The sequence below is a fragment of the Zonotrichia leucophrys genome, chromosome 3 (assembly GCF_028769735.1).
Source record: "Zonotrichia leucophrys gambelii isolate GWCS_2022_RI chromosome 3, RI_Zleu_2.0, whole genome shotgun sequence".
Lineage (NCBI taxonomy): Eukaryota > Metazoa > Chordata > Aves > Passeriformes > Passerellidae > Zonotrichia > Zonotrichia leucophrys.
Window position 1 is genome coordinate 103,449,941 of NC_088172.1, and position 25,258 is coordinate 103,475,198.

Genomic DNA, 25,258 nt, shown 5'->3' on the forward strand with positions numbered 1-25,258 from the left:
TTTCCATCGCTCCTTGGTATATGCAAAATGGACATTGCTCTGTGAGTTTTGTTTCACATTAGGTTCATATTTCTAAGGCAATGGGCAAGAAATTAAGCATGTAGATCAGTCTTTCCAACCACAAATCCCCCAAAAACTGACACAAGCATCTCAGAATAATGAAGAGTTGCCATTCAGTCATTCTTGGGGGTGCAACACGGGCTTTGATGTGCTGAGAGAGGCACAGAGTGATGGGCTTGTGGTGCCTCTCACCCACTTATCCCCACTGGTGGTGCCACTGGAGGGGCCCGTGGAGGTGGTCTCCACTTGGAAAATGCTGTGAGCAGCTGCAGGAGATGGTGAGCCCCTTGGCAGGGAGCTGTTGCTGGACTTCCCTGTGGGGTTGTGTTGCTTCTTCTCCCTGGCTCTCCTTTGGGCAGGGGTGCTGGGGCAGCAATGCCTGTTCCTCTCAGTGCAGGGCATCACAGCCCATGCCTCAGGTGCCGCGTCTGGCTCTGGCAGAGCCCAGAACCGTGTCTGCCTCACAAAGAAGCCTCGGCTTTTGCTTTTTGTTTGTTGTTTTTTCCCGCCGTCTCCGGCGCAGCCGGGGCGCCTCTCCTCCAGCTGTTCTGTGACACCGCGCAGCCATCAAACGCTGGAAGCCCAGATCAGAGAGCAGCAGTGACAGATTCCCTGGTGCAGGCAGGCCGGGTCCCAAATCTATTGTTCATACCAGAAAGCTCAGCAGAGTGACTTGACAGGTTTTTAAAGCACTGGAGAACTTCACCAGGAAGTTTTCTTCCTTTCCTGTGCCTTTCCCTCGCTGTGCCAGAAGGCAGGGGCTGAGCGTGTGCCGTTTTGGCAATTAGCAAAAAGGGGGATATTGCTGGTTCTGAGCACAGGTACACAGGGAAAATCAGGTGTGTGGGAATCAGCAATCCCTCTGCATGCAGGGGCCATCACTGGGCTGCTTTGTACTATTGCATTCAGACACCGTGTTCTGAGTGTCTTTGTTATCATCGCCTGATAAATAAACAGCCCTAAAATTACAGAACTTATTATGGTAATTGAGTGAAGAAAAGGAAATGCAAACCGTGCCTCGCTATCTATTACATTGCCACTGCTAAAGTTGCCTAAACCTGTGCTACTCAAATGATATTGTAATATTAGCCTTCTTTCTTTTTTCACAATGATTGTTTTCTGTCCATCTCAAGCTGGATGTCAGTTCATTTAGATTTACATCAAGTAGTAAATTAAAATAATCACTCAGCAAACACTCTCAGCTCAGTTTTCTCTTTCAGTCAGGAGTTGCGAGAGATGCTTGAAGCATTCAAGCAGAAAATATTGCTGTCTAGATATTTGTCCTCTGGGTGATAAAGGAGGCATTGTCTTGGGACCCACTCAGGCCTCGGAGCTGATAGTAGCTGTGCATCACAGCTGTGAAGTGCGCTTTGTTATGTGTCTGAGGATTAGGGTTCAGGACCTTGTTTTTCTTGAAATACCAGACTGATCAGAGCTGCATATGTTCGGGGGAAAGCAGAGGTCGATGGTTCTCTGTCCACATTTTTACTAGATTATTTTTGGACAGAACTCTGGGAGAATACCCTGCAGCTTAAACCATCCCAAGAGTTTTTCATATTCTGCATTATAACCGTCATGGAAAAAAGGCTGTAGTTTATCTATCTGCATTTGAAACAAAAGCCTACAGCATCGCAGACACGCTGGGCTTTGGACCCACGCTGGAGCAGGCTGAATTTTGCTCTTTTGTGCTCCATTTACAGTACAGCTGCCCATTTAGAAGCACAAATGCACCTTGATATAATAACCAAATTCAAAGAATGTCTGGCCTCAAGGGTAGCACAGACTGACAGTTAATCTTAAAGCAGGGGTGGTGTACAGAGCAAGGGTGTGGGGGGACAGAAAAAGGCTGTTCTGTGTTTCTCAGCTGTCTGTTCCAGAAAAAAAAAAAAAAGTGTATTTCTATACACATTTTTGAAAATTTAGAAAATTATTAGAAAAATTAACCTGCATTTTTTTCCCCAGCCCAGCCACAAAACAAACAAGCCAAACCCCCCCCAGCCAAAGCAGTTTTTATATTGGCAAAGGTGGTATGGGCAGAAGTGCTCATAGTGAAGATGCTGTGGTGAGTTAAGGCAATGCTTCCATGGCAGTTGAGGTCTGAGTAAAGGCTGCAGGATCTGGACAAGATCTGCTCATCCTCCTCTTTGTGGCAGCACAAAGTGGGAGTTTGTGGGATGGGGGCTTTGGGGCCAGACTGTTGTCTTTTGGTGATACCACAGGATCTAACTGGACTTTGGTGATAAACAGAGGGCTATCTGTGGTTTTTTTGTTGCAAGTCAATGTGCACATACACATTGCAGATTCAGCTTTCAGTGTCAGTCTGAATCTCTGCCTCCCAGAATGGGGCTCTGATCAATAGGCAGAATATTGCCTTTGAAATTATTGGTGTTAATCCCAGAACCCCACGGATGGGATGGGAGGGAGAACAGCATTTGCCCACGTGCAGGATAATGCCTGGGGGCTGCTTGGAAACACGTCAGTGGGCGCAGCTTTTAACCCCATCAAGCTTCTGCACAAATTCTGAGGGTCACCCATACATCTTTACTTCTAAAATGGAGCCTTTCCATCCACCATTCTTCCATGGAGCCCCATTCCTGCCCAGCACTGGGCCTGCACATCCCTACCAGGTGCTCCTCTCTCCATGGAAAACTGAGCTTGGAGCTGTGCTCCAGGGCACTCAGAAGGCAGTTTGGGACACTAGCTTGAGCTTAGGGGGTTTAATGAATGACACAAAGTTACTGTTGTGACAGAGCACCAGCCTGGGCTCAGCAGTCACCAAACAGCTCCTGAACATGTTTGTGTCATTCCAGTATTTTTGTGGATGCCGTTGCCATTCAGAGGATGATGGTGGCAATTTTCAGTTTTGGTGGGTGTGGCAAGAACAATCTAGAAGTATTTTTTCTGCCTTGATAAACCAGTGCCCAAGGCACAAAATGGAGCAACTGGAGCAGGACATGGAATGAGGAGCCTTGGTCAGAGATGAACCTGTGTAGTCATTGTTGGAATGAAGCACCAGACTGCCAGTTTTGTTCCCCATTTGTGTTCTCCTCCTCTGTGCTGCTGGACACTGCTGCCCTGTGCTCCTTTCCTGAGGATTTATCCTCAGCCTGTGCATGGACCAGGGCTGTGCCACGTGGAATGGGGGAAGTGATTCCTTGTCACTTCATGTGTGGCCTGGCAGAACTGATTTGCTGCAGTTGTGCCTGCAGAGAGCTGGCATCATGTGAAGGCATTTATCATTGGAGATATGCTGATAGCAAACCTTCAAAAAAATCATGGGCTAGCAATCAGTGTACCCTTTGTTTATAGGGAGTCTCTTATATTTAGGTATTTTGCTTCACTTCTGCTTCCTCCTTTCTTAGGAAATGACCATGGGGCACTGACCTCTGCTTTTGTGCTCTTGGAGATCCTCCCTGTCTGTTTTATTTGTCTTCTGACTTTTTTTTTCTCTCTCACTAGTTTTTTATAAATACAATTTGGTTTTCTTTTTCCATGCTTTGGAAAGGTTTGTTTTACCCTTCCTCACTCATGCTAGTCCAGCTATCCATCAGGCCTCTTTTTGCCTCGAGTTGTTGCTACTGATGGGATTCCTTTATTACTACACCTTTCATGTGTTTTCCCCCTTCTTTCCTAAATTTTCTTGTTTTTCTGTCTCATATTTATCTTCTTCCTATATCCTGGTAAAACATATTAGAGGTGCCACTTACTTTTCTCTCTAATCCCTTTCCCACCACATCCTCTTATGACTTTGGGAGGATTTTTAACTGAAAATATAAATCAGGCTCCTTTTCCAAAGTTGGACAACAGAAAGGGAAGTTCTCTTGTTGATTACATTTTTTTTAAAAAAAGACAATTTCTTGAATGAAGGAACAAGAAATCCTGCTGGGGTAAAATCAGCTCCTGGTGTGAACACCAGGGAGGCAGAGACGTGAAACCTTCCCTGCTGGTACCTGTTCCCTCTGCTCACATGGAAGAAACAGAGGGGCCAGGACATTTCAGAGTGAAAACTGTCATACCAGTAATTACATTGTCTTCAAGGGTTTATATCAGCTGAAAATCAAGTCTCAGAATTTAACCTGATTTGAGTTTTTATGAGAAGAAGTGTTCACACAGGCCTATCGTGATGCTTTCTGAATTACTTGAAGCACACATTGTTTTCTAGATATCTCAATACCAGTGAGAATGTGGAATAGCTGAAATTATCAAAATATTGACATAAAACCCAAAGTGTGGCACTGTTATTTGTGAGTGGTGTGGCTTGGGTTTTTCTGCTGCTGTCACCAACCACTGCCATCTGAGCCCTGCATGAAACCAGGCACAGGAAGGGGGAACTCCCCTAGTTCTTGGCAATTAAAAGAAAAAAAAGGCAAACAAAAAAAAAAAGAGAGCTAATTTCCTGACTGCAGGAAAAGAACTGCTGGGGTAGAAGGTTACCAAGGCCTCTGGCTCCTTGTGTGGAGCTGAAGAGAGTATTCAGAGAGTTCAAACACAAGCAGGAGATCTCTGAGCGCAGGAAACAACAATGCAGTGCAGGGTGAGAGAATTCAGCAGAGAGCAGGAGGGCTTTACCTTACCCCTGTGCCTGCAGCCCTGGCAGGAGAGGGATCCCACAGATCCTTGTGGTTATAAGCTCCTGCTAATTTGAGAAGTGTCAGGAATGGCAGTGGGATTTTCCCCTCAGCTGTTGGGATCTCGGGTGTGTATCTGATTAGACGGCACCTTCCAGGAACGTGAGCGGTCTGTGACAAAGTCTCTGTGCAGAGCCTGGCAGAACGGCATCACTTTGCTAGAAATAAACGATCTTTATTTGATTTATTTGATACCTAACATCTTTGTTAGGTAGCAAAGTCTGTGTTGTGGATGCTGCTGTGGGACATGAAGAACTGCACCTGTTTTCTGGTCTAGCAGTTGTGAATTGACATCAGGATAATAAATGCACCCTTCCCTGGTGCCCTCCTGCTGGAGATCCACAAGGATCTCTGATGTACTTCTAGTTCAGTCTTAGGAAATCCTGGAAGTATGCAAGCTGTAGGGAAAACCAGGTGCCTTGCATCTGAAGGCTTCCTCCCTCTAATAACACAAACATTACCTTGGTGTTCTCCTTGACAGTGGGCCCTCAGGTTCCCTTTTGCATGGGAAGGCAGGCAGTTTCTGAGCAGTGCCTGCATATTCCATGCTAAAAGGGCAGCTGAAAAGGCAGCCTTGGCTGCAGCTGCTACCTGGAGATCCTGAGGCCGTTGTTTTCCTTATTTCATCTGTTGCTAGTCAGCTGGAAAGCACAGTGACCTATGAGTAATGTGGTCATCCCCAACTCATGCTGATAAAACCTTTACACTGCTGCCTCTTGCCATCTCTCCTTCTCTATCTCTCTGAGATGTTCTGATCCAATCTTGACTTCCTTTGAGGTAGGGCATTGTGTCTTAATGCCCTAACCCCCTTGGAGAGTCAGAGAGAAATGATTTTGAGATGGTTTTTTGTTGAGCTTTTGCCTGATCGAGTTGTCTGCAGGGCTTTTATACCAGAAAGGACAGGACTCTATGGCCATAACCCTGGGGCCCTTTAGGACACTGCTCCTCTCAATTAGAGGCTGCTGCTGAAGGCAGAGCAAAGGAATTTCCAAATCCCAGGATATCAATTTGGCCCTATGGGCAGCAAACCACCAGGTGCAGCCCCCTAGAGTTGGGAAGTAGCAAATCCCAATTGGTTCTTGGTCTCTCCACCTTCTGGGCAGCACTGGGCAGTCACCTGGCATGTCTGTAATTCTTGTTTCCATCACTAATAAATTGTTCTTCTTTACTCCTTACAGATCAGCATGCTGGATTTTATGGAGCATTTCTGGAGCTGAGGGACAACTGTCTGGGAATTTCTAGGTAATTGCCATTTCTTCTGCTTCTTTCATGAGCTGCTCTGGATGTTGTGACCTTCTCCTTGATGTCAAGCCACAGGTCTCTCTCCTAATCCTCCCAACTGGCAACCTCATGATTAGATTGTTGTCCTGAGTTGCATCTTTGAATGCAAAGTGAAGGATGTTCTGGTCCAGCCAGGAGGGTTTGACCAGGAACATACAGACTCCCAATTCTTACCTGAGGGGATTTTGCTTGCACTTCCTATAGATATAAATGATTGATCATTTGCTGGATAAAGAACTGTTTCTGTCTATGTGATCCTGCCTCTACCTGTGCTTAGTGTTGGAACTCAACTTTCTTGTCCTGACAGGAAAACTGTCACTTTCTGACTGCACAATCTTCACCTATTTATCACCTTTTGAAAGGGCTGAGATTTACCATGGATTTCTGTGGTTGGTTCTAGCCTGTTTCATATTTACATCATCCTAATTCCTTTAAGAGACTCCAGATTCAAGTGAGGCAGGGTTACAGTGGGGACCTACAAAAGAGCACTGGGTGTGATGGTTTGAGGGCCACCACACCATGGGCACACCAAGCCCAGCCCTGGCAGCAGCAGCTTTGTGCCCTGCCTGACAAGGTTGTTCAGGACCCAGAAAAAAGCAGAGTGTTTTTCAGGCTGGCACTGGTCCATCCTCAGTATGATAATGTGGGTGTTGTGTGTTCCTTGGGGCAGGGACTGTGGTTTTCCATATGTCTTGAGTTGCTCCAAGATTGTGGCTGGCATTCTGTGAACCAGAGCTAATAAATCAAAGCCAGTTTTAACTCATGCGCTTCAAAACCTACTCCATTTTGGAACGGGAAAACCACGTACAGCTCACTGCAGGCTTTGTCAAATTATTCCTCCCCTTCACACTTGGACTCTTCTTCATTTTCCACACACTTAATACTCACCCAGCTCCTTTCTGTAACTGGCAGCTGATCCAATTACACACTAGAGGTAGAAATACTGAAGTCTTACAGTTCAAATGTGGAATGATATGCATAGTCACTTTGTCACTCAAATCCTCTAAAAAAAAAAAAAAAGGAAAGGAAAGAAAACTCAGACTGGCTGGCCATAATTAAGGGCAGAAAACAGAGCACACAGTTAATATGTCTCTGGTTTGCCAATACTGGGATGTCACAAGTCCCAAGCCAGAGCCATGTGGCTTCCCAGATAAAATGCTGGCTTTTTTACTTCTGGGGCTACAGTTCAAATCCAGCTTAAGTTCTAAATGAGATGAGACCCTTAACCTATGCCAAAACTGGGGATCCCTCCAGGTCACAGCTGAGGTTACTGGCAGGTCACTGTGATTAAGCCTGTCTTCTGTTGCCTTCAGCACACAATGGCATAAATAAAGGGATTGAGGTCCAAGCCCTGCCACCATGCCAAGAAGCCTGAAGTATTAGAGATGACAATGAAGGCCTGGCTATAATGACCCACTTTGAGTTAAAGTTAGGATGAGCCTAAGAAGTACCCCTTGCTCACCCTGTTGCCATTGGACTAATGTGTGTGCTGTATAGAATTCTGCCTGCTTCCAGAATTGCATTTTTGGAGAATTCTGGTTCAGATTCTCAGCTGGATTTGTGTTCAGACAGCATTTTGCATTCGGCTTGTAAAACTGCATAGCGGTACCAAAAATGTAGGAACCTTCAAAGTCTCCAAGCTCCTCCAGCTCCCACCAGAGAGCCAGAGATGAGAATCCCACATGACAAAAAACAAGCAATAATTAAAAATCCCTATTTTGCCCAAAGAATTCCTTTGTTCAAGGTATGTAAATGTCTCTGCCTGCTTGTAAGTTATTTCATTTTTGATAGTTCCTTAGCTCAGTAATGTGAGCTTGGGAATAGAGGAGTCTGAAAGGAGTGTTACTCTGAAACAAAACACCTGTCTTTCAGTCAAGGCTAAATTGACAAGCAACAATTTAGTTGTCTAAACTCAGAGCTTTCAGGATTTCAGACTACATAAATGTCAAGATGCCTAGGTAGGGCTCAAAGGTGAGCGACAATGTAGGCAAATATACATTGGAACTTCAATTATCCAACCCCTGATCACTCTCAGTTACCTGAAGTTTAAACATGTCTGCTTTCACTCTAGTTTCTACATTTTTCTGTAAAAACCCTTTGTACTGAGTCACCTGTCTTTGCCCAGTGGAGTCTGTAAAGTTTTAAGAGCTCATCTCCTGGGGAGCTTGGTGTGTCTGCCAGATCACAACCCCTCTCTGATGGAGCCTGTAATTATTCCTTCATGTTACCTGGTGCATTTGGATAGAAGTATTACAATCAATAAATTACTGTTTTCAGCTTTGCTGTCCCAGCCACATTCCCCTTTTCCATAGGCTGGGTGTCACTGAGGCACCTTCCTCCTGACAAAGTGTGTACCTGCATGGAAATGCATTGAAACCTGATTTGAAATTCTTTAATGATTCCCTGAAGGGAGATTGTGTCCTCTGATGAGCAGGGCATGACTTTGCTACTTAGCAATAGTCACCATTATTGCACCAAATTCTTCCTTTCATTACTCTCCTGTAAAATCTTTGGCATTGACTGACATCCAAGGGCCAAATATGCCTTGATTTCCACAGTTTAGAAGGTTATAAAGCTGCTGAGATCCCAATCAAGACCCTCTGAGAGATTTTGCATTACATTTTCCTGACTTCAACACTTTTTCTCAATACATCCTAGTTACTTTTGAGGTTTTGCTGTGATTTGAGAGGTAGCAGTTCACATTGGCAGGTCCCTACACCAGTTACAGAATTAAAAATTTTGAGCTGGCAGGAAAGCATGTGAGACCTCCTCCCCTCCTTTTGCATCTTTATGTTTTCCAGCCTCATTTTCACCCCGTTCTTGCCTTACGCTTTCCACTTTTAGTTTCTCCCAGTGCTCCCTAACATCATCTGTTCTCTCTGAGGGGTGGAGGGAGTCCCTTTCCTTTTCTCCTTGCTCCCCAGCAAGCGTTTTCCTCTTTATCCTTCAGAGGAGGCATCTAAACCAGAGTGAGGAGAGGAGATTTTTGTGTCATCCCCCAAAGAGAATTTGAATAGGCCAGTGTGCTGGGCAGAGCCTTCTGGGAATGAGGGAAAGAATGCACCCATCTGGGCTGGGGTCCCTTTCCAGAGACACATTCCATGGTGGCACTGGGGGATGAAAGCTGCTGTGCAAGTGCTGCCTCCTCTGCAGGGCGGGATTTTGGGGTAGGATGAGCCCCCTGAACAATAAACCAGCCCCCCTGAGGAAGAAAAAGGGGATTTCAGGCCAGGTCAGGCAATGTCTGCCTTCCCTTTAGCTGAAGGCAAAGAGCTTGATCCCAGCAGAACAAATGGCATAAGACATGGAGGATCCAGCATTGCGCAGGAAAGTGAAATCCTGTTCTCCGCTGAAAGCAGAGTTGCACAACTGAACCAAAAGGCAAAATGCAGTCCAGTCATCTGTTGCTTTGGGAATGGGAAGAAAACAAAATTAAATGGGGATATTAAATTGTAAGTTTTGTGGTTAAAGAGAAATCTCATTTGCCTGGCAGCAAACTAATATTGCCAATAAAATACAGCAGCACAAGAAGAGGAGAGAGTGCCCATTTCAATGTTAGAAAGTTCTGGTGTCTTAGGTGTTTCATGGCCATCAAAAATTGAAATAAATTAAAGTTCCACTTTAATTGAATTACACAATGACATCAATTTAAACATTAGTAAACAGATGCAATTCTGTGCAATGCTTTAAATTGCGTTTTCTCACATATGCATTTAATTTAAATTTATTGAGATGGTTATTTATGTTAATAAAATAATTAAAAGCAGTTATTTAAGACTAACTATGAAGTAGCTGTGTAACTACCTATATTAATAAGACAGTTAGTTAAGGGATAATGTCTGTTGCTTTATGGTGTAATTGCAATAAACAGCTGCTGAGTTTGATTAAGAGCTGAAGTGGAGCTAAAGTGTTTGAGCAATCTCAGAAGCTATTTGTTGTAAGTGTACTACAAAGCAATAGCGATTATTCCTATTATACAAAAAGCCATACCATAAACATTAAAATATAGCACATGAGTAAGATGCTTTTTTCCTGCGTTGTTCCAGCATCTCTGTGGGAATTGTGGGGTTGGAGAAGGAGAGCTGGACTTTAGTGGAGAAGGGGCTTGGGAGGGGCAATAATTGTGTCAGTTTTGCTCATACCCAGATTCAACCCTGTGTGAGAAAACCAGAGAGGGCTCAGTGCTTGTGAGCTGTGATTTTTCAGGGGTGCCATCATTTGAAAGTGTCTGGCTGAATCCCTTTCCAATTTTATAGAAAAATTTCAACCATGGCACCAGGTCTGACTTAGGAATTTCTTCAGCTTTTTTTTGGAGTATAAACAGGGGAGTTGAACATGAAGAAAAACCCTTCTGTAACTTTGACCATGCAATGGCCACTGCTACTCCATAACTCCATCACTGACACATGGTGCACCCAGTTCCCAGGAATATCCTACTTTATGGCACTGACACATACCTAAACCACAGCCCATTAATTTCAGTGGGATCAAGGAAGCAAGTACTGCCATTATTTAAAAATTCCGTAGTTTTCTGCTTCTGGACTTGTACATAAGACATTTGCCCTCAAAATTTCTGCCATGTTAGTGTCCCACAAATTTCATAGCAAGTCAGAAAAGAGGGGCTTAATTACTTAAAAATAATCTTTTATTTCACCTTTAATTTGAGAGCACCTTTGAATGGTGAACTCTGAGGCTTCAACTGAGGCACAAATGGACAGGGCAATCCTCTGCCTTCTGCTGTTCCTCATTCCTGTGCCTCTCTCAGAGACTGGCAGGGCTGTTAAACACTGCCAAGCAAAATACAACTGACATGGGTCTTGCATATTTAGGGCTTTGTAATCAGCTGGACAAGTCCCAGAACAAGAGTTTGTGGGGCTGGGGGTAAGAACGTGTCCTGGGTGTCCTGCTTCAGGCCCTGAGCTCCTTTTGACATTGTTGGGAAGCGCTCAGGGAAGTTCTCACTTTCAGCCAAACCCAGACATCCCTGGGAAAGGTGGGTGGGTCCATCCCTGCTGTAAACCAAGCTCAGGGAATATCCCAGTCCATGTGATCAAAACCCACAGGCCCATTTGCATCAGGGCTGAAGGGTTTTCACAGTATAGATGTTAAAAGTACAAAAGGGAAGAGAAGAAAGGTGTCAGCAGCACAGTTACACTGGTTTCCTCCTGTTGCACAGGCTATCCTGGAAGAGATAAGGTATCTCTGACCAACCAGTTGTGTGTGAGGGCTTAAAAAAGCCGACAGGAAGAGGCGGCTTGCAAAGTGCGATGCACAATGATTAATCTGAGTGCCAGCTCGCTGCTAACCTTGTGTGGAATGGTTTGCTCCTGGTTTATTGAGGAGGCAGAGGAGTCTGGGCACTGAAGGGGTGTGTGTGCACTGCAGGCAGGCCGGGCACAGTCACTGCTGGCAGAGCACTTCTGCCACCGGGATCTTCCCCAATAGCGCCTGGCGGGGCCTGGGATGAGTGCGGGACCTGCTCGTCTCCTTCCTCGGGAGAAGCTTAGGCAATGGCAGAAAAGCCCACCCAGTGTACTCGCCTTGTTAAGCTGCTGGGGCTTGCAGGCCTTCCTAACTCTGCCCTGGGGAAAAACTGTGTAACAATGGATAAAAGACTTGGGCCTCCCAGCTTAGTTACAAAGGATTCTCTTCACTCATCCTCTTAGTGAGAAATCCAGTTGAATGCTTTTTGAAATCTTTCAAATATTAAAAATAAAATAAATCTTCTTATTCTGTTTCCCGGCAAGATTCTTGACTGCAGTGCCATGTTGTCACACACTTCAGGTCCTTTAAAATGTCGAAAGGACCCCCCTCAGTGCTGTGGCTGTAGCCAGGTACGCAGAGAAAAGGTTATTCAATTCTTTGTGTGCCTTCAGAAAGTTAAAGGGAAAAAACCCCAATGAGCCCTGAGGGGGGGAAGATGTAGTGGATATTAAAATAATTGGGTGTCAGGCTGCAGAAGGCTCACTGCTACTACCTGGCTTGGTTGGGATCTGCTTTGGAAAATATCTGGTTGGTGTTTATTTGTTTCAGCCAGAGAGAGGGAACTATTGCTGCTTCACCTGGGCACAGGAGTCACTGCAGTTTGTTGCTCTGAGCAGTTACTGCAGAAAACACTTGTCAAATCTGTTGTGAAAAAAGCCAAACACTCTTTTGAGCTGCCTGAGAAACTGGTTTGCCTTCCACTCCCTTCTCTCCTGAAGTGTTACCTGCTCCCTTCCCTTAGTGCCAATGTCAGCCTAGAGATAGATGCACCACTCCCTCTTGGCACGGCCTTCCAGCCCAGAGGGGATGTGATATTCACTTATGCTGAGGTCACTTAAAACCTGAAACAGTTGGAAAAATGAAAGCTGTTCATGTGGGCCATCATCAAGGGAACCATCAAGTTATTCTGCTACTTGTGATCTAACTTAGAAGTGAGATTTGCTTGCACAGAAATCTTTGTGCACGCACATTGTTGTCATCTCCCTGTAAAGATAATTTCTTCATGGGAAGCTGTTTCAGGCAATAGAGGTTTGTTCTCTCTGCCTTGCTGTCTCCTTCCCCTCACAAGGAGTGGTTGAATATTCAGCATTCCCTGATTTTAAACTCTCTCTTTATAGTCTTTGGTGCTTCTCAGTAATTTCTGAGATCATGCTGGTGTGTTCCTCTACCACTTTGAGTTAGAGCACATGGGAACCTGATTCTCTTAAAGGGAGGAATTTCTTACTAAAGTTTATGCTTAGATTCATGTAAAAAATATCCACTTGCTTGTAAGGTATTGGTTAGATTATTTTTAGTTTGGGGTTTGGGTTTTTTTGACATCTTGCTATCTCTGGATTTAGCATTGGTTCATTAGTTAAGGGAATAAGCAGCCATATTTCCTATTATTCACATTATTATAGTGTATTCCAAGCCCTGTATATCCTGAAGCTTGTTAAATAATTCTCTATCCTTTAGAAATTCCCATTAATCTGTGACCAAGAAGAGCAATAATAAGTTAGTTAGTCATCATATATAAAAATCTGAATCATTTTTACAAGTATCTTTAATAGCTTCCTTTAATTACGTGTCTTCATAAAAACGCTACCCCTCTCGAACACAGCATCCTTTTATTCTTCAAGAGGATCTCATTTCTGAAACAACGGAAATTAAGGCACTGATGCTTTATTTGGGCAAATGAACAGAAAAAAACACACAGCTCTAGCAGAAGGTACAGGAACCATGTGTTCTATTACCTTGTCAGCTACCTTGATATTATTAGGAATATTTTCCAAGTCAGCCCGGTGGGCTGCTGGGATCAGTGTTACACTGACAGTGAAGTGGACTGGGATGGGATTTTGGCAGCAGCCATGGGGAAAGTGAGATGCCTTCCCAGCTGCTCCTGGCCTTGCCCCCATGTCCTTGGCTCGGATTCCACGGTGGTTCCATGGTCACCAAGGGCAGGAACCCCGTTGCTGTTGTCCCGCTCCGAGGAGTGCAGTGATCCAGGGCGATTTTAGGCTCGGGAACGTTGTAGCCTCCACATTCTCTGATAAAATGCAGATCTTCACATGGGCAAAAACCTTCCCAGGGGGGCCGGGCGGGTGGGCAGGCCCAGCCCTTTCAGGGGCAGCTCAGGCTGCTGGGGATTAACGTGGCTGGGAAGCCACAGCCACGATTGTTGCACCTCCCGCTCCTTTCTCCTTGTTCTTTGTTAATCTAAGTATGAGTTTGCCACCTTAAACCCACAATAAAAGGCAACATTCACTGCCCTGCCACCAGAGCCGTGCTGGACAATGTTTTCAAACCTCATTCAAAAGGCATCTCCTCTGTGTTCATCCGTCTTCCTCTGAAGGCACCAGAGACTCTGAGTAAGGGATAAAAAGGTCAAATGTAAAACAGAGGCCGTCTCTAACCCTTCATGGCCTCTTTAAACCCCCTCATAGTCCATAGGCTGAGAAACACTGAAAAAGGAAGGATGGTACTGAAGCCTCTTCCTCCCCTGTTTTATTTCAGGTCAGGTAACCTTGCTCACTCTTGTAGAAAGCCTGAGGAGCTCCAGGAGGGATTTAAAGAAGAGATCTTCCTCTCCTGTTCAGGTGAATAGTCATGAATTAGACTCTTGGGAGACTAAAGCAGTATAAATACATGAGGAAATCTTTTGATTACACGTAGTGTTAAAAAATGCTAAAAATACTTCTACTACAGTTAGTGTTGAATTTTTATGTATTTATTTATTTATCTTAATTTATGCCATTTTTTTCTCCCTTCCCTGGGAAGTGAAGACTATCAACAGATAAGGGAGAGAATTTTGTGTTTTTGTATGCAGTATGAGTCCAGTACTTGGCCAAGACCCAGATCTATTGTGGCAAGAAAGTAATAGCTGAACTAACTAGGGACTCAGACTCTCTGGCCAGCATCCAAGAAACATTAAAAAATGTAGTACTGCACATAACAAGTAGGAAGATGCATGCAAATGTTGATGTCTTATTGAAAACTGTTAAGTTATTAATATGTTGGGTTTATAGACGTGCATTTGGATTTTCAAACCTGCTGCCGTAGTTCATGCCCTGAAATTATCTGCTGCACTCCATGTCTGAAATAATATTTAAAGTAGTGTCACATTGGTGAGGTAGTTGTGGAGAAAATGACACATCTGGATCCCTGGAGTGTTTCTCTTGGGAGCACCGAGACAGTGGCAGGGGTCCAGTTCAGCTCTCAGAACAGTCTCTAAGCATTGGTCCCATTTTTTCCCTTCACTGTGTCTTCTCCCCAAGCAAGTGTTGACCTCATCACAGGTAGGAGGGTTCACTCTCCGTTGGCTCATGTGAAGGGTGTGGGTCAAGGGCCTGGTGTGGTGCCCAGGGATCTCCTAAAGCCTTTTAGAAAGGAGATCCCAAGAGCATTAGGGGTTGGCTGATAGAGGATGTAGGATGACTTTGATACCAATGAAGTATGAAACTGAACTGTATCGGTTTCCTGCTATCAGGATGGGTATCCTGATGGGTGCAGAACACAGCTCATATTATCTCACTTGTGCTTTTTGGGATAGTGTTGAGTTTTTCCTGTAGGTCTGGTTTGTCCCCCAGCCCTGGTAGGATATAAAAGGTGATTCAGCTCTGGTCTTGCAGACAGACAGTCCCCTGGGGAAAGTGTCTGTGACTCCACAGAGCTACTGCCTGGGAGAAGAGGTGAGCAGAGATGCTGCAGCCTCTGTTCCACGTGAATTCCTTGTGTTTGCAGCTGCCATCCTGCTCTGTGTTAATGCCATGCAGCTCATAATGCCACCCCAGAATTGTTCATTGCCATTGCCAAAGGTGTCCTTGCCAACTTCCTCACAGATCCCAGCACTCCTAAGGGTGTTTTGTGGCACACTCACCAAGTTACTCGCTGAAGTTATGACTACAGGAGTGCAAGGAAGCACACAGAAACAAAGAGGCTGGAGAAGCAGAGAGCTCAGTTGGGGCAGCTCCTGTGGAGCAGGCACTGCTCTCCTGTGAGGCACAACAAGAAGCTGAAATGATAATTTCTTTCTACGACAGCAATAAGCAAACAGTTTCAGTGATTGCACTTTATTCACAACCATAACTGTCATCACTGACATTCACTGGAGGTGTCAAATCCCAGGGTTTTATGCTTTTGCAGTAGTATTTTATCTCTTTCCCTCTAGAATTATTACTTTTTTAGTAGGGAATAGCTTAATGTTAGGGCTAAGAGGTGAATGGTAGGACTTTAGATTTCAGATTTTTTTTTTTTACCTGACCTTCCTTCCTCCCTATTCCCCTCTCATCCCTGCTCAGAGCTTTGTCTGAGCTGGAGAACCAGTTTGATGGTTGTTGTTGTACCAAGTGAGCTTGCTCCTACAGTGAGGTTTTTTTTCTAATCTCTCAACTCTTAATTGTTGCATGCAAATTGTTTAATAAATAATGTTGGACAGAAAAAAAAAGAAGAATAGATATTAATTAAGAAAAGGATTTAGGCTGACTCAGTCTCATACATGAGACAAAAGGTTAAGTAAATGCCAAGGCTGCTATGCCTCTTCAAACAATGAATATTAGTTTTAGAATCATTAATGTCTGCTTAGAAAACAGAGTCATACTGGAGTCTTGTATGCCAAAATAACCAAGGCCAGGGCTGTTTCTTTTCAATCTGAAGCTAAATTATTCTCCAATAGAGGGCTAAATGTATGCAATTAACAGTGCTAGGTAGGACAACAGGGAATGGCACTTCTAATATGTAGCCAAATTGAGATCAAGTTTTTCTTTAAATCTGGTAACTTAGACATTTAATATGCACAACCGAGCTCTGCAAGAGAATTAGTGAAAAGAAGCAGATAATTAACTCCTTCCCTGCTTGTCAGTGGCGACAAAATGATTAGGCTGCTGTTCACCCACTCCTGCCTTCTCAAGTTGCTGCATCTACAAAAACAAAGGTTTTTTTTTCCAAGTGTCTTCCATATATGAAGACAGTTGTGTAGTCTTTATTAGAAATGAAATTACCATCATATTTTTAAAGAAAATTTCATCCCGAGAGAGGTCAGGTTTGGAGTTGAGTTTAGAATGAACACAACCACGAGAGCTTAACTAAAACTCTGTACTCTGGGTTGAAAGCTTAAGAAGAAATGTTTTAAAAAATAAATAGCAAAATTCATTTTAAACAAATAGATGGCTCTGACTGATACACAGGCAAAAGAAAAGTTGCCCATTAACACTTCCCAGCACCCTCATGTGGAAAAAAATGCTCTGTACTAGACATGTTACTGACTATGTTAGCATCACCCTTTAACAATAATAATGTTTAATTCTCAGTCAGAGATCTTCAGGAGGATGAATGTGGTTTTTCCCAATTTACTGAGGGAAAGGGAAGTAAAGGATGGTGAAGTGACTTCTGTTTACATCTAAACTAAGTCCGTGCTTCCTTGCTCTGGGTTCTGCTGAGCTGAAGCAAAAGGGCTTTTTCCATCCCCTGTCTCCTGCTGGGGAGGCTCCCAGAGCAGAGCCTTTGGTGGCAGTGGTGACTCCTGCTGAAGTCAGCAGTCACGTGCAAATAAAGCCTCAGGTCTGAAGCCAGGACACTTGAATAGCTCAAGTTTTGTTTCTAAGGCTGAAGTGCATTACAGCTCTCCTTTAACTGAGTAAATACCATTATGCTGGAGTCCTTCGCAGTTGTCACCTACAGGAAGAGAGAGCTTTGCTCTAGGGCTTGTTTCAGTGAGGGTCTGTGCTGGAATGTGTTGTGTTTACATTTCATATTTGTACCATGTCTAGATCTCCATCTCCACTTTCTGGTGCTTGCTGCTTTCAGGAGTGGAGGAAACCTCTGCACATGCCCAAGCCCAGCGCTGAGCCTTATACTTTCCTTTAGGCTTTTCACACACTATTATTAGGAAAAAGCAAAGAAGCAGCCAAACACCAGATTGCTGCTTTTTGGTATTGAGCTCCTCTCTCGATAAGGGGTTTATTAGTTTGTGCTCAGGCTTGAGTCTATGTAAGAGATCCATAAGGGAGCTAACATATGGGATATTTTAACTCTCCATATTTAAATAATCTTCATTAAGACCATTTGGAAAGAATCTGTGCATTTTCTACTTGAAAGTCTTTGTCTTTTCCTTTCCAGAATTTTACTTCTGGAGACTCTGGATGACTAAAATTGGCTCTCTCCTCCCCAGCTGGCCTGAGCACAAGTAGACTTCAGCAATCTGAAGGTCTCTTAACTGGGACCACCAGAGCAGTCCTGCAGGATCTGCTCAGGCTGAGGCCACCTAGGAACAGCTTCTCTCTGGCTGCAGTGGCCTTTTTCACCACTGGGCAAATATTTGACTTTGAAAATGTTTAGCTTTCACTTATTTCGTGGTGAGTTTGTGCCAAAGGGCCAGGCATGATGGCCCTTACGTTTGCTAAAGTCTGGCTCTGGCTGTGTGGTGTGGGAGGATCTCCTGTCATGCAGACCCTGAGGTCAGACTGTCCTCTTGCTCTGCCTCACACAGGCTGGTGCACTGATGCCATCAGAGGGAAAATTTCTGGTTTGCTTTTTTCTGGCACAGTCCTTTATGGACAGAGCTCTATCCTGACAGGTTCTGTTCCTGGGCTTGTTCTTCACCCATTTAATTCCCCTCTGGCAATGCTGTGTGACCAGAGATGGTCCCCACATCCTCTCTCCTGAGATCACCAACCACAGAGCCAGGTGGGAGTGGTGACTCTGCCATAGGAGTAGGGGCTTCTGGGATATTTATGTGCATAAAGATGTGTGCCTCAAACCAGCAGAGGAATCCATAAAGGAGTAAAGGAGAAGGGAACCAAGGCTGTGTTTTTGTAATTCTGCTTGTAGAGGTGTCAGAGCCAGCAGGGCAAGCTCAGGGAGGGCAGGCAGCCCTCAGCCTGTGCTGCCCCAGCTAAGCCAGGCCTGCATTTATCTTGGCAGCTGCTCCAATCCTCTCTTCCCTCCCTGCAGGCTGCTCCAGGCCTTTCTCTCGGTGCCTTTGCAGCCAGCTCTGATCTCTGCTCCCTCAGCTCCTGCCAGTGCCTCCGAGCCCTGCCTGGCTACACCGCTTGTGTGCCCAGTGCCGCTCATGTGCCCAGTGCCATTCATGGGCCCACCCAGTGCTCCCTGTGTCCGCAGTGCCGCTCGTGTCTCTGCTCCACGGGATCCTCTGTGGCTTTCCTGCCCTGCTTCCCGACCCCACTGAGCACCCTCAGGGCCCCTTCCCTCATCTTTTACCTTTTCTTTCCTCATCCTTCTGCTCCCCCAGCTGGGCCCTGTCCCACTCCAGGTGTGACAACCATGTGGGCATCCTGCCCCCACCGCTGCTGCCCCCTGGGCGGGATCCCACCCTCACATCTCCCAGAGGTGCCTGTGCTGGGCTCACCCCACTGTGCAGCAGAGCCCGTGCCATCGATCAGCCCATCCCTGAGTGCTGACAGGCAGGACAAGGGCCGGCTCTGCTCCTGCAGCATTTAATCCCCAGCTCCGAGTCACCAGGACACCACAGACTGTTGGGTTCCGCTCGGGCATAATTCCATCATTACCATTGATTTGTTCGCCCGCGCTCCCCACGGTGCTTTTAATCAACTCTCCATCTTTGTGCCTTCACACCTTTACGCTTCCCATGATTGGCTCTGCTCCCTTCTGCCTCTGCAGTGAAATAGCACCATAGAAATCCTCCTGCCTCTTACATACATTAACAATCCCATTTCTCCTCTCTCTGGTCCAGTGAAGGGATCTCCCTCACCACAAAGGCACCACTGTCTCTGCTGAGCGCTCGGGGAATAGCTTCTATTCATTATTCCCAAAGTCCAGTACAATGGGTTATAATTAGTTACTGGCCTCTTTGGTTTACTCTACCTTCAAAGGCTCTTTTATAGTTTAAAAGTGAAGGCAGATGCTGACATTAATTTTGGCTGTCTCTCCATAGCATTGTGTAGACAAGATAAAAACCAACATGCAGGTAGAGGGATAAGTAACTCACTAGCCAAAAAAAAAAAAAAGGGAAAAAAGTAGCAAATAGGGCCATCATCACATTCATTTCATGAAAGTAGCATGGTGTTGGGGAGAACTCATTAGCCTTTTTGTTCTGCATTATCACCATCATTTATCAGCAGTTGTATCACATGTCACAGCCACTATCCTTTCTGGCATCCAGTGTGGGACCAAAGGGCTCTGGGAGAATGCCGAGTCCCGATGCCGGGGCTGTGCCTGTGATGCACTAGGCACTCTATTAATTGTGGCAGATAGAATTTTTTCCAATATACTCCTAAAGGGACACTCAATAAAGCAATGCAGTGTGATTTACCAACTCAAAGAAGCATGGACAAATAAAACCACATCATGGGCCTGTCCTTCCCTCTAAATCTTCCTTCAGCTGTTAGCACTGAAAGTGTTGGAAGCTGTTTAGAAATGAAACAAACAAACCCAAACCCACAAGTGAAGAACACCCAAACATTATGCTAATAGTCCTCACAAACACTAGCTGCTTTCAGTGAAACTCTTCCTTTGCTTATGTGTCAGTGATGGTGGCCTGGTAAATCTTAAAAGGAATCTGCTTCTTCTTTAAGCTGTGACTCTGATCACTTTTGTGTACATACACACAATTCTCTGCTACAAAGCTACAAATTCTCAGCTTGAGGAGTAGTTTTATAACTCCTTCATGATCCTATCCTTTAATCAGCTAGCAGTAATTGCCCACCTCTCCCATCAATGCAGAAATATGTGGGAAGGGAGTAAGCTGCATCCTTGTCCAAGCTGCTGGAGTTGCAGTTGTCAGTTCAAACCAGCACTTTAACAAAGTATCTCCTGTACAGCAAAAGTGGTGCACATTCACCACCCCATCTAAGAGCAGGGGAAACACCATCTTTAAATATTTTGGGCATCAGAGCAGGATGTGCAGAGGCTGATCCTGACCCTCTGCACTTGAGAACATCAGCTAACCCTGTGCCTCAGTTCTGGGAGCAGCAGCCCTTGCCTACCCCACAGGCAGGCTGTGAGGATTAATTAATATTTGCAAAGTGCTTTGAAGATAAAAAGTAGCATGTTAAGTACTATAAAGTATTTTTAATAGTGATAACAAACTGATAATTTTGGAGTGTATGAGTCTTTTCATAACCTTTTCTAGCAAGACCTTACACTGCAAACAGCTGAACAAGTGATAGCAATGCAGCCAGAGAAGCTGGTCCTGTTCTCCAAAGTTTTGGGGTCGTGCTGGTTGCCAGCAGCACCTTCCTGCACCTTCCCAACCAAAACCCTCTGAAAGTTTCACTAAACCCTGGCTCCTGCTGAGGAGTTTGCTCTGCCCTGGGCAGGGAGAAGGGCTTTGATTCTCACCAGTTCCATCTGTGAGCAGCTGCATGGGGAAGGCTGAGGGCCAGAGGTAGCAATGTGGGACTGGATGTGGCTCCTGCCCTCACCCTTTTGGGTTTTATGCCAAGAAAACCAGGCCCTGGTGTCAGGCACAGTCAGGAGGAAGTCTGTCAGTGTATTTAATTAGAAACAAGAAACAGTTTCAGGCCTCTATGGCCCAGGTCTTTAAGGCCAGTTTTCTGGCATTATGAAATATGTTTTTCCTCTGAAAACTTTGAGATCTAAGAATTTTGTCTCGAGTGTAAACAGTAGGACTCTCATGAAGAGTAAAATTTATTTCTTAGCTTGATAGGGTCAAGTAACTCTAACTGGGATTAACTAATGTTTCACAGAACCTGATGTTTTTGTGGCTAGGGAATCCCTGGAGGAAGGAAGATATCCACGTTTGATGAAAAGCTCCTAATAAAATTAGATACTGCTCCTGAGCTTATCAAAGGAAGATGGAAAGTAATGAAAATTAAAAGTGCATCTCTGGAATCTTGTAAAATACTGTCAAGACAGCAATCTGGAAATCAGTGTCCATATTATTTTCCCTTTTTCTGTCCCACCTCCCTGTGTATGCACAATCCTGTCTCTCTGCTCAGATGACCTTTGTTATGTGCCCCTAATTTTCTCTCTCAGCATCCCCACCTCTGAATCCCCACCAAAACAAAAAAAAAACAAGAATCAAAAAAGAGAATCCATCAGGCCAATATAACTCACCAAGTCCCAAACTTTCTCTCATGAGGAGTTGCTAAAGACAGGAATCGCCACCAAAAAAGAAGCATAAGCTCCAAGAGATCAAATAAAGCTGTCATATTCCCTTAATTTCTTTCAGAATTATTGAGTGAAGACCTGAGATGCTTCCAAAAAAAAGCAGGAATCTTTTTATGAAGGGAAAAATGGTTGTGGCTTTGACGGTTTGTTTGTGGTCAGAAAGCAAATGTGGGGCTCTGTGTTCCTCCTGACTTTTACATGAGCAAAATAAGAGACGGGAAAAAGGAGAAATAAGAAAGAATGTGTTGAAGAAGGGGAGAGAACTCTCAACACTACTAAAAATATATATTTTTAACTGTTTGCTTCCCTCTTTTTAGAGCAATTAACCTTTTAACCCTGTGCAAGAGTCCGAATAGGAAAGATTTTCTGATTGTGCTGTGCCTGTTTTTTGTGTGCCTGGGCCTTTCTTTGTGCAACCTTTATCAGAAAACCTGTTTGTTAGAGACACCAAAAGGAATACTCTGCACTATTCCCCCCTTTTTAGTAGGGCTGTCCCAAGGAATCCTCTACCATTCTTGATATTGGTTTCTAAAAGCAAAGTGTCTGCTTGAACAAACGGGGAGGAATATGTACTGTCAACATGCAGGTGGGAATGGTGATTTTATTATTGGCTGGTGTGCAGCAGGGATATAAAACCGGAACGTGATCATTGCTGAGGTACCCTGATACCTGCAGCTCTGCCACAGATGCTGCTCAGGTTGTCTTTCCCCTTTTACCCCTCTGTATTCCCCCCAGGTTGCTTTAATGTGTAATATCAGCAATAATCACTGTGGTATTGTTGCCGAGGCATTCCTGAAGAGTTAGGAGTGGACTGTAATTGAAGAGTTCATTACCAAGATCAGTTGGCTCCTTGATTACAGTGGCAAGGTGAAATATATATCCTCACCAAAAAGCAACTGCTAAACCTTTAGAGAAGTCACCCACTTTTCACTCTTTTTCATTAGGACCCCGACAAGCTTGTCAGCAAAATTAAAGGTATGTCATTCACATCGTGCATGCATTGCAAAGGACTATAAACCTGCCAGCCTCTTTGATGAAATAAAAGGGTTTTATTTATGATTCATGTAGGAATATGAGGTTATTTTTATTCTGTCAGTACACTAATAATCAGACAAGAGCTCAGGAAATGAGAAGGCAAACTGACAGGGAAGGTTCTGATAAAGGGGAACCCTCGAGGGCATTTTGCCCCCTTTGTAATCTTCTTTCTAGTGCGAGGTTATATTATAAGCATGGCATAGCATGATCTTGGCTCACAGGAACAAAGACAGGAACTACCTAGCAGGACTTGAGGTATAATTCCACCAGAAAAAAAGAAAACACTTCCACCAGAGAAGTCTGCATTGCTGCAGTGATGTGAACAGGAACTTCCAACTTGGTTTTCCAAGGGTTGGAAAGAGAAACCCTTTTCTCCTCCTTGCAACATAACCAGTTTTAACCACAACAACAACAACGACAAATAAGAGACTGTAAATATAGAACCATTGCAATTTATTACTATTAGTTTTATACTAATAGTGTAAATATAACTATTTGTTACTATTAGTTTTTTACTAATTTTTTCTCACAGTCTGGCCCAAGGTGAGATGTGACAGCACAGAAAAGAGAGGATGGGGAAGTTGCTCCTTTCCCAGTCCTTGGTCAGCGCAGAGGAGCTAAGGAGCAGGCTCTATTTCCACATGTGTCTTCCTCTGGATGTCTCAAATATCTTGGCAGCTTGAAGCTGCTTTAGCTCTGTCCCAGCTCAGCAAAGCTCCTGGAAGTGCATTTTGTGCTTCTTGGTGTAAGCTGTCATTCATCCCCCAGCACAGCCGTGATTACGGAAACACTCCTCAGGAGTAAAAAGGAATCACTGTGTTAGCTGGCTGGCCTTAAGCACGGTAGTTTGCTGAACAGTGGTGTGCTGGCAGGAAAACACAGCCCAGCCAAATGTATGCAGGATGAAGTGAAACAAAGTTCACTGGAGGAAGGAAAATAATACTAATCCTTCATTCAATAAGCAGCGAGTTAAGTACATTCTGTGTGTGGAAGAAATGTAAAAGCCAAGGGAGGAAAGCACACACAGAAAGGTGGTGTGGCTGCCTCCCTCTCTAAAGACAACACATGGGGTATTTAGGAATGAATAATGCAGGGTGTTGTGCCCAAGGTATTCGAGCAAAATGCAGCTCCTGCTTTAAGGCTCTGACAAGCTTTAGGGTGTTTGAGCTCTCTGTAATCAGAGAATCCCCTCAAAGCAGGGACACTGCTCCCTCTTCCATGGATTGGTGACATGCAGAGGATGACAGCTAGGGTTTGAGATGGGATTGTGTTCACTCTTCAGTGCTGCGATCTCTGTGGTAGTTTTCCTTGTTCAGAAGGTTTTGGAAGTTTGGATTTGCTGCATAGGGCTGGCTTTGCAAAGGTGAGCTGGGTACCAGAGATGCACTGAGCAGCTACAGTCTGGTTGTTGGGCTTGGCTCTGGTCTCTGTGGTTGTTTTGGGATACTCCAGTGACACCTTCCACACTCTTGCTGCTTGTCCTATACCCTCCTACTGATGCTAGGATTAGGGGTAATTTGTAAGGCATGTGTTCCTTTAATGGAAATCATAAATCACAGAGGGCCTTTAGAGAAATATAGAGCCTGATTGCCCTGCTGTGTTTTACCTGGTCCTTTTCTTTGCTTCACAGTGCTTTCAGGATAGTCACATACTTTCTTTTCCCATGATAGACATGGAATCCACCTTTCTTCTTGTTAGTGTGGGGGGTGCTTTGTTTGTTTGTTTTCAAGCAGGTACAGCAAAAGGATTTATAACAATTGCAAATTCTCAATGGCAGAATCCGCTGCTGTTAGCGGAGGAGCTTCAGGACAGATGCACTACTTGAAAGTATTTTCAGTGACTTCTTGAAAATTAGTGAGATGTCAGGGGCTGGAAACAGGATCCTGCTGTTTGCAGAACACTTGGTGCTCGTCCTTGCTGGGAAGCTGTTGGAGTGGCGAGAGCCGGCGGGGTTTTTGACTCCTGTGTGATGTTGGAAGGACACAGAGTAGCCTCAAGGTGCTGCTGTCCCTTTAAAACCCTCCTTTTGTCTGTTGACTCAGTGATTTACAGTAAAACATAATTTCATTTCTCTCAGCTAATTACAAACTCCTCGTTTCCAAACTCCTGATCTCTTGACACAGCCGAAGGCATCGGTGGCGGAGCAGAGCCCGGTTTTGGGAGCTGCCGGTGCTGCACCGCTGTTCCCGCAGCACGGGTGCTTCTCCCGTGCCTCTGGAGCCTGCCATTGTGCTGGGAAGTGGAGCAGGTAACCACTTCATCAGTCTGAGATTCCATTCTCGTGGAGCACCGAGGTTCATTATACTCACTTTATCAGCAGTGCGCTTTACTGCCGAATCCATGAGAGATATTCATGTGAAACATGAGCAGAGAGAGAGGCATTGCATCTTTTCATTAATAAGCCCTCTTCTGGGATCCGGCATTAGTGAGATTCAGCGGATCATAGAGCACAGGGGTATCATTTTTACATGATTACTCTAAATTCTTAAACCAGAGGCTTAAGAGAGAGGCTTCTCACAAAGGCAGCTGTGGGAATTGTTAAATGATTGGCACAGCACTCACGATGGGCTGAACCACTCTGGGTACCTCCAGTCATGGGGGGTACCAGCAGGCATTTTATTACCTGCCACCGAGGGAAAAGTGGAGAAGAGAGAGTGCATCAGACAGAGGAAGACGTGCTAACC

The 25,258-nt window shown here is 44.8% G+C and overlaps 1 long non-coding RNA gene across 2 annotated transcripts in view; it reads left to right on the forward strand.

Moving 5' to 3' along the window:
* LOC135446160 (uncharacterized) overlaps positions 1–25,258 on the forward strand; it is a 434,639-nt gene that overhangs the window by 373,913 nt on the left and 35,468 nt on the right. For both annotated transcript variants that reach the window (XR_010439680.1, XR_010439681.1), the window contains one exon: positions 5,867–5,930. This is a non-coding gene — a long non-coding RNA (uncharacterized LOC135446160). The remainder of the gene's footprint in view (positions 1–5,866; positions 5,931–25,258) is intronic.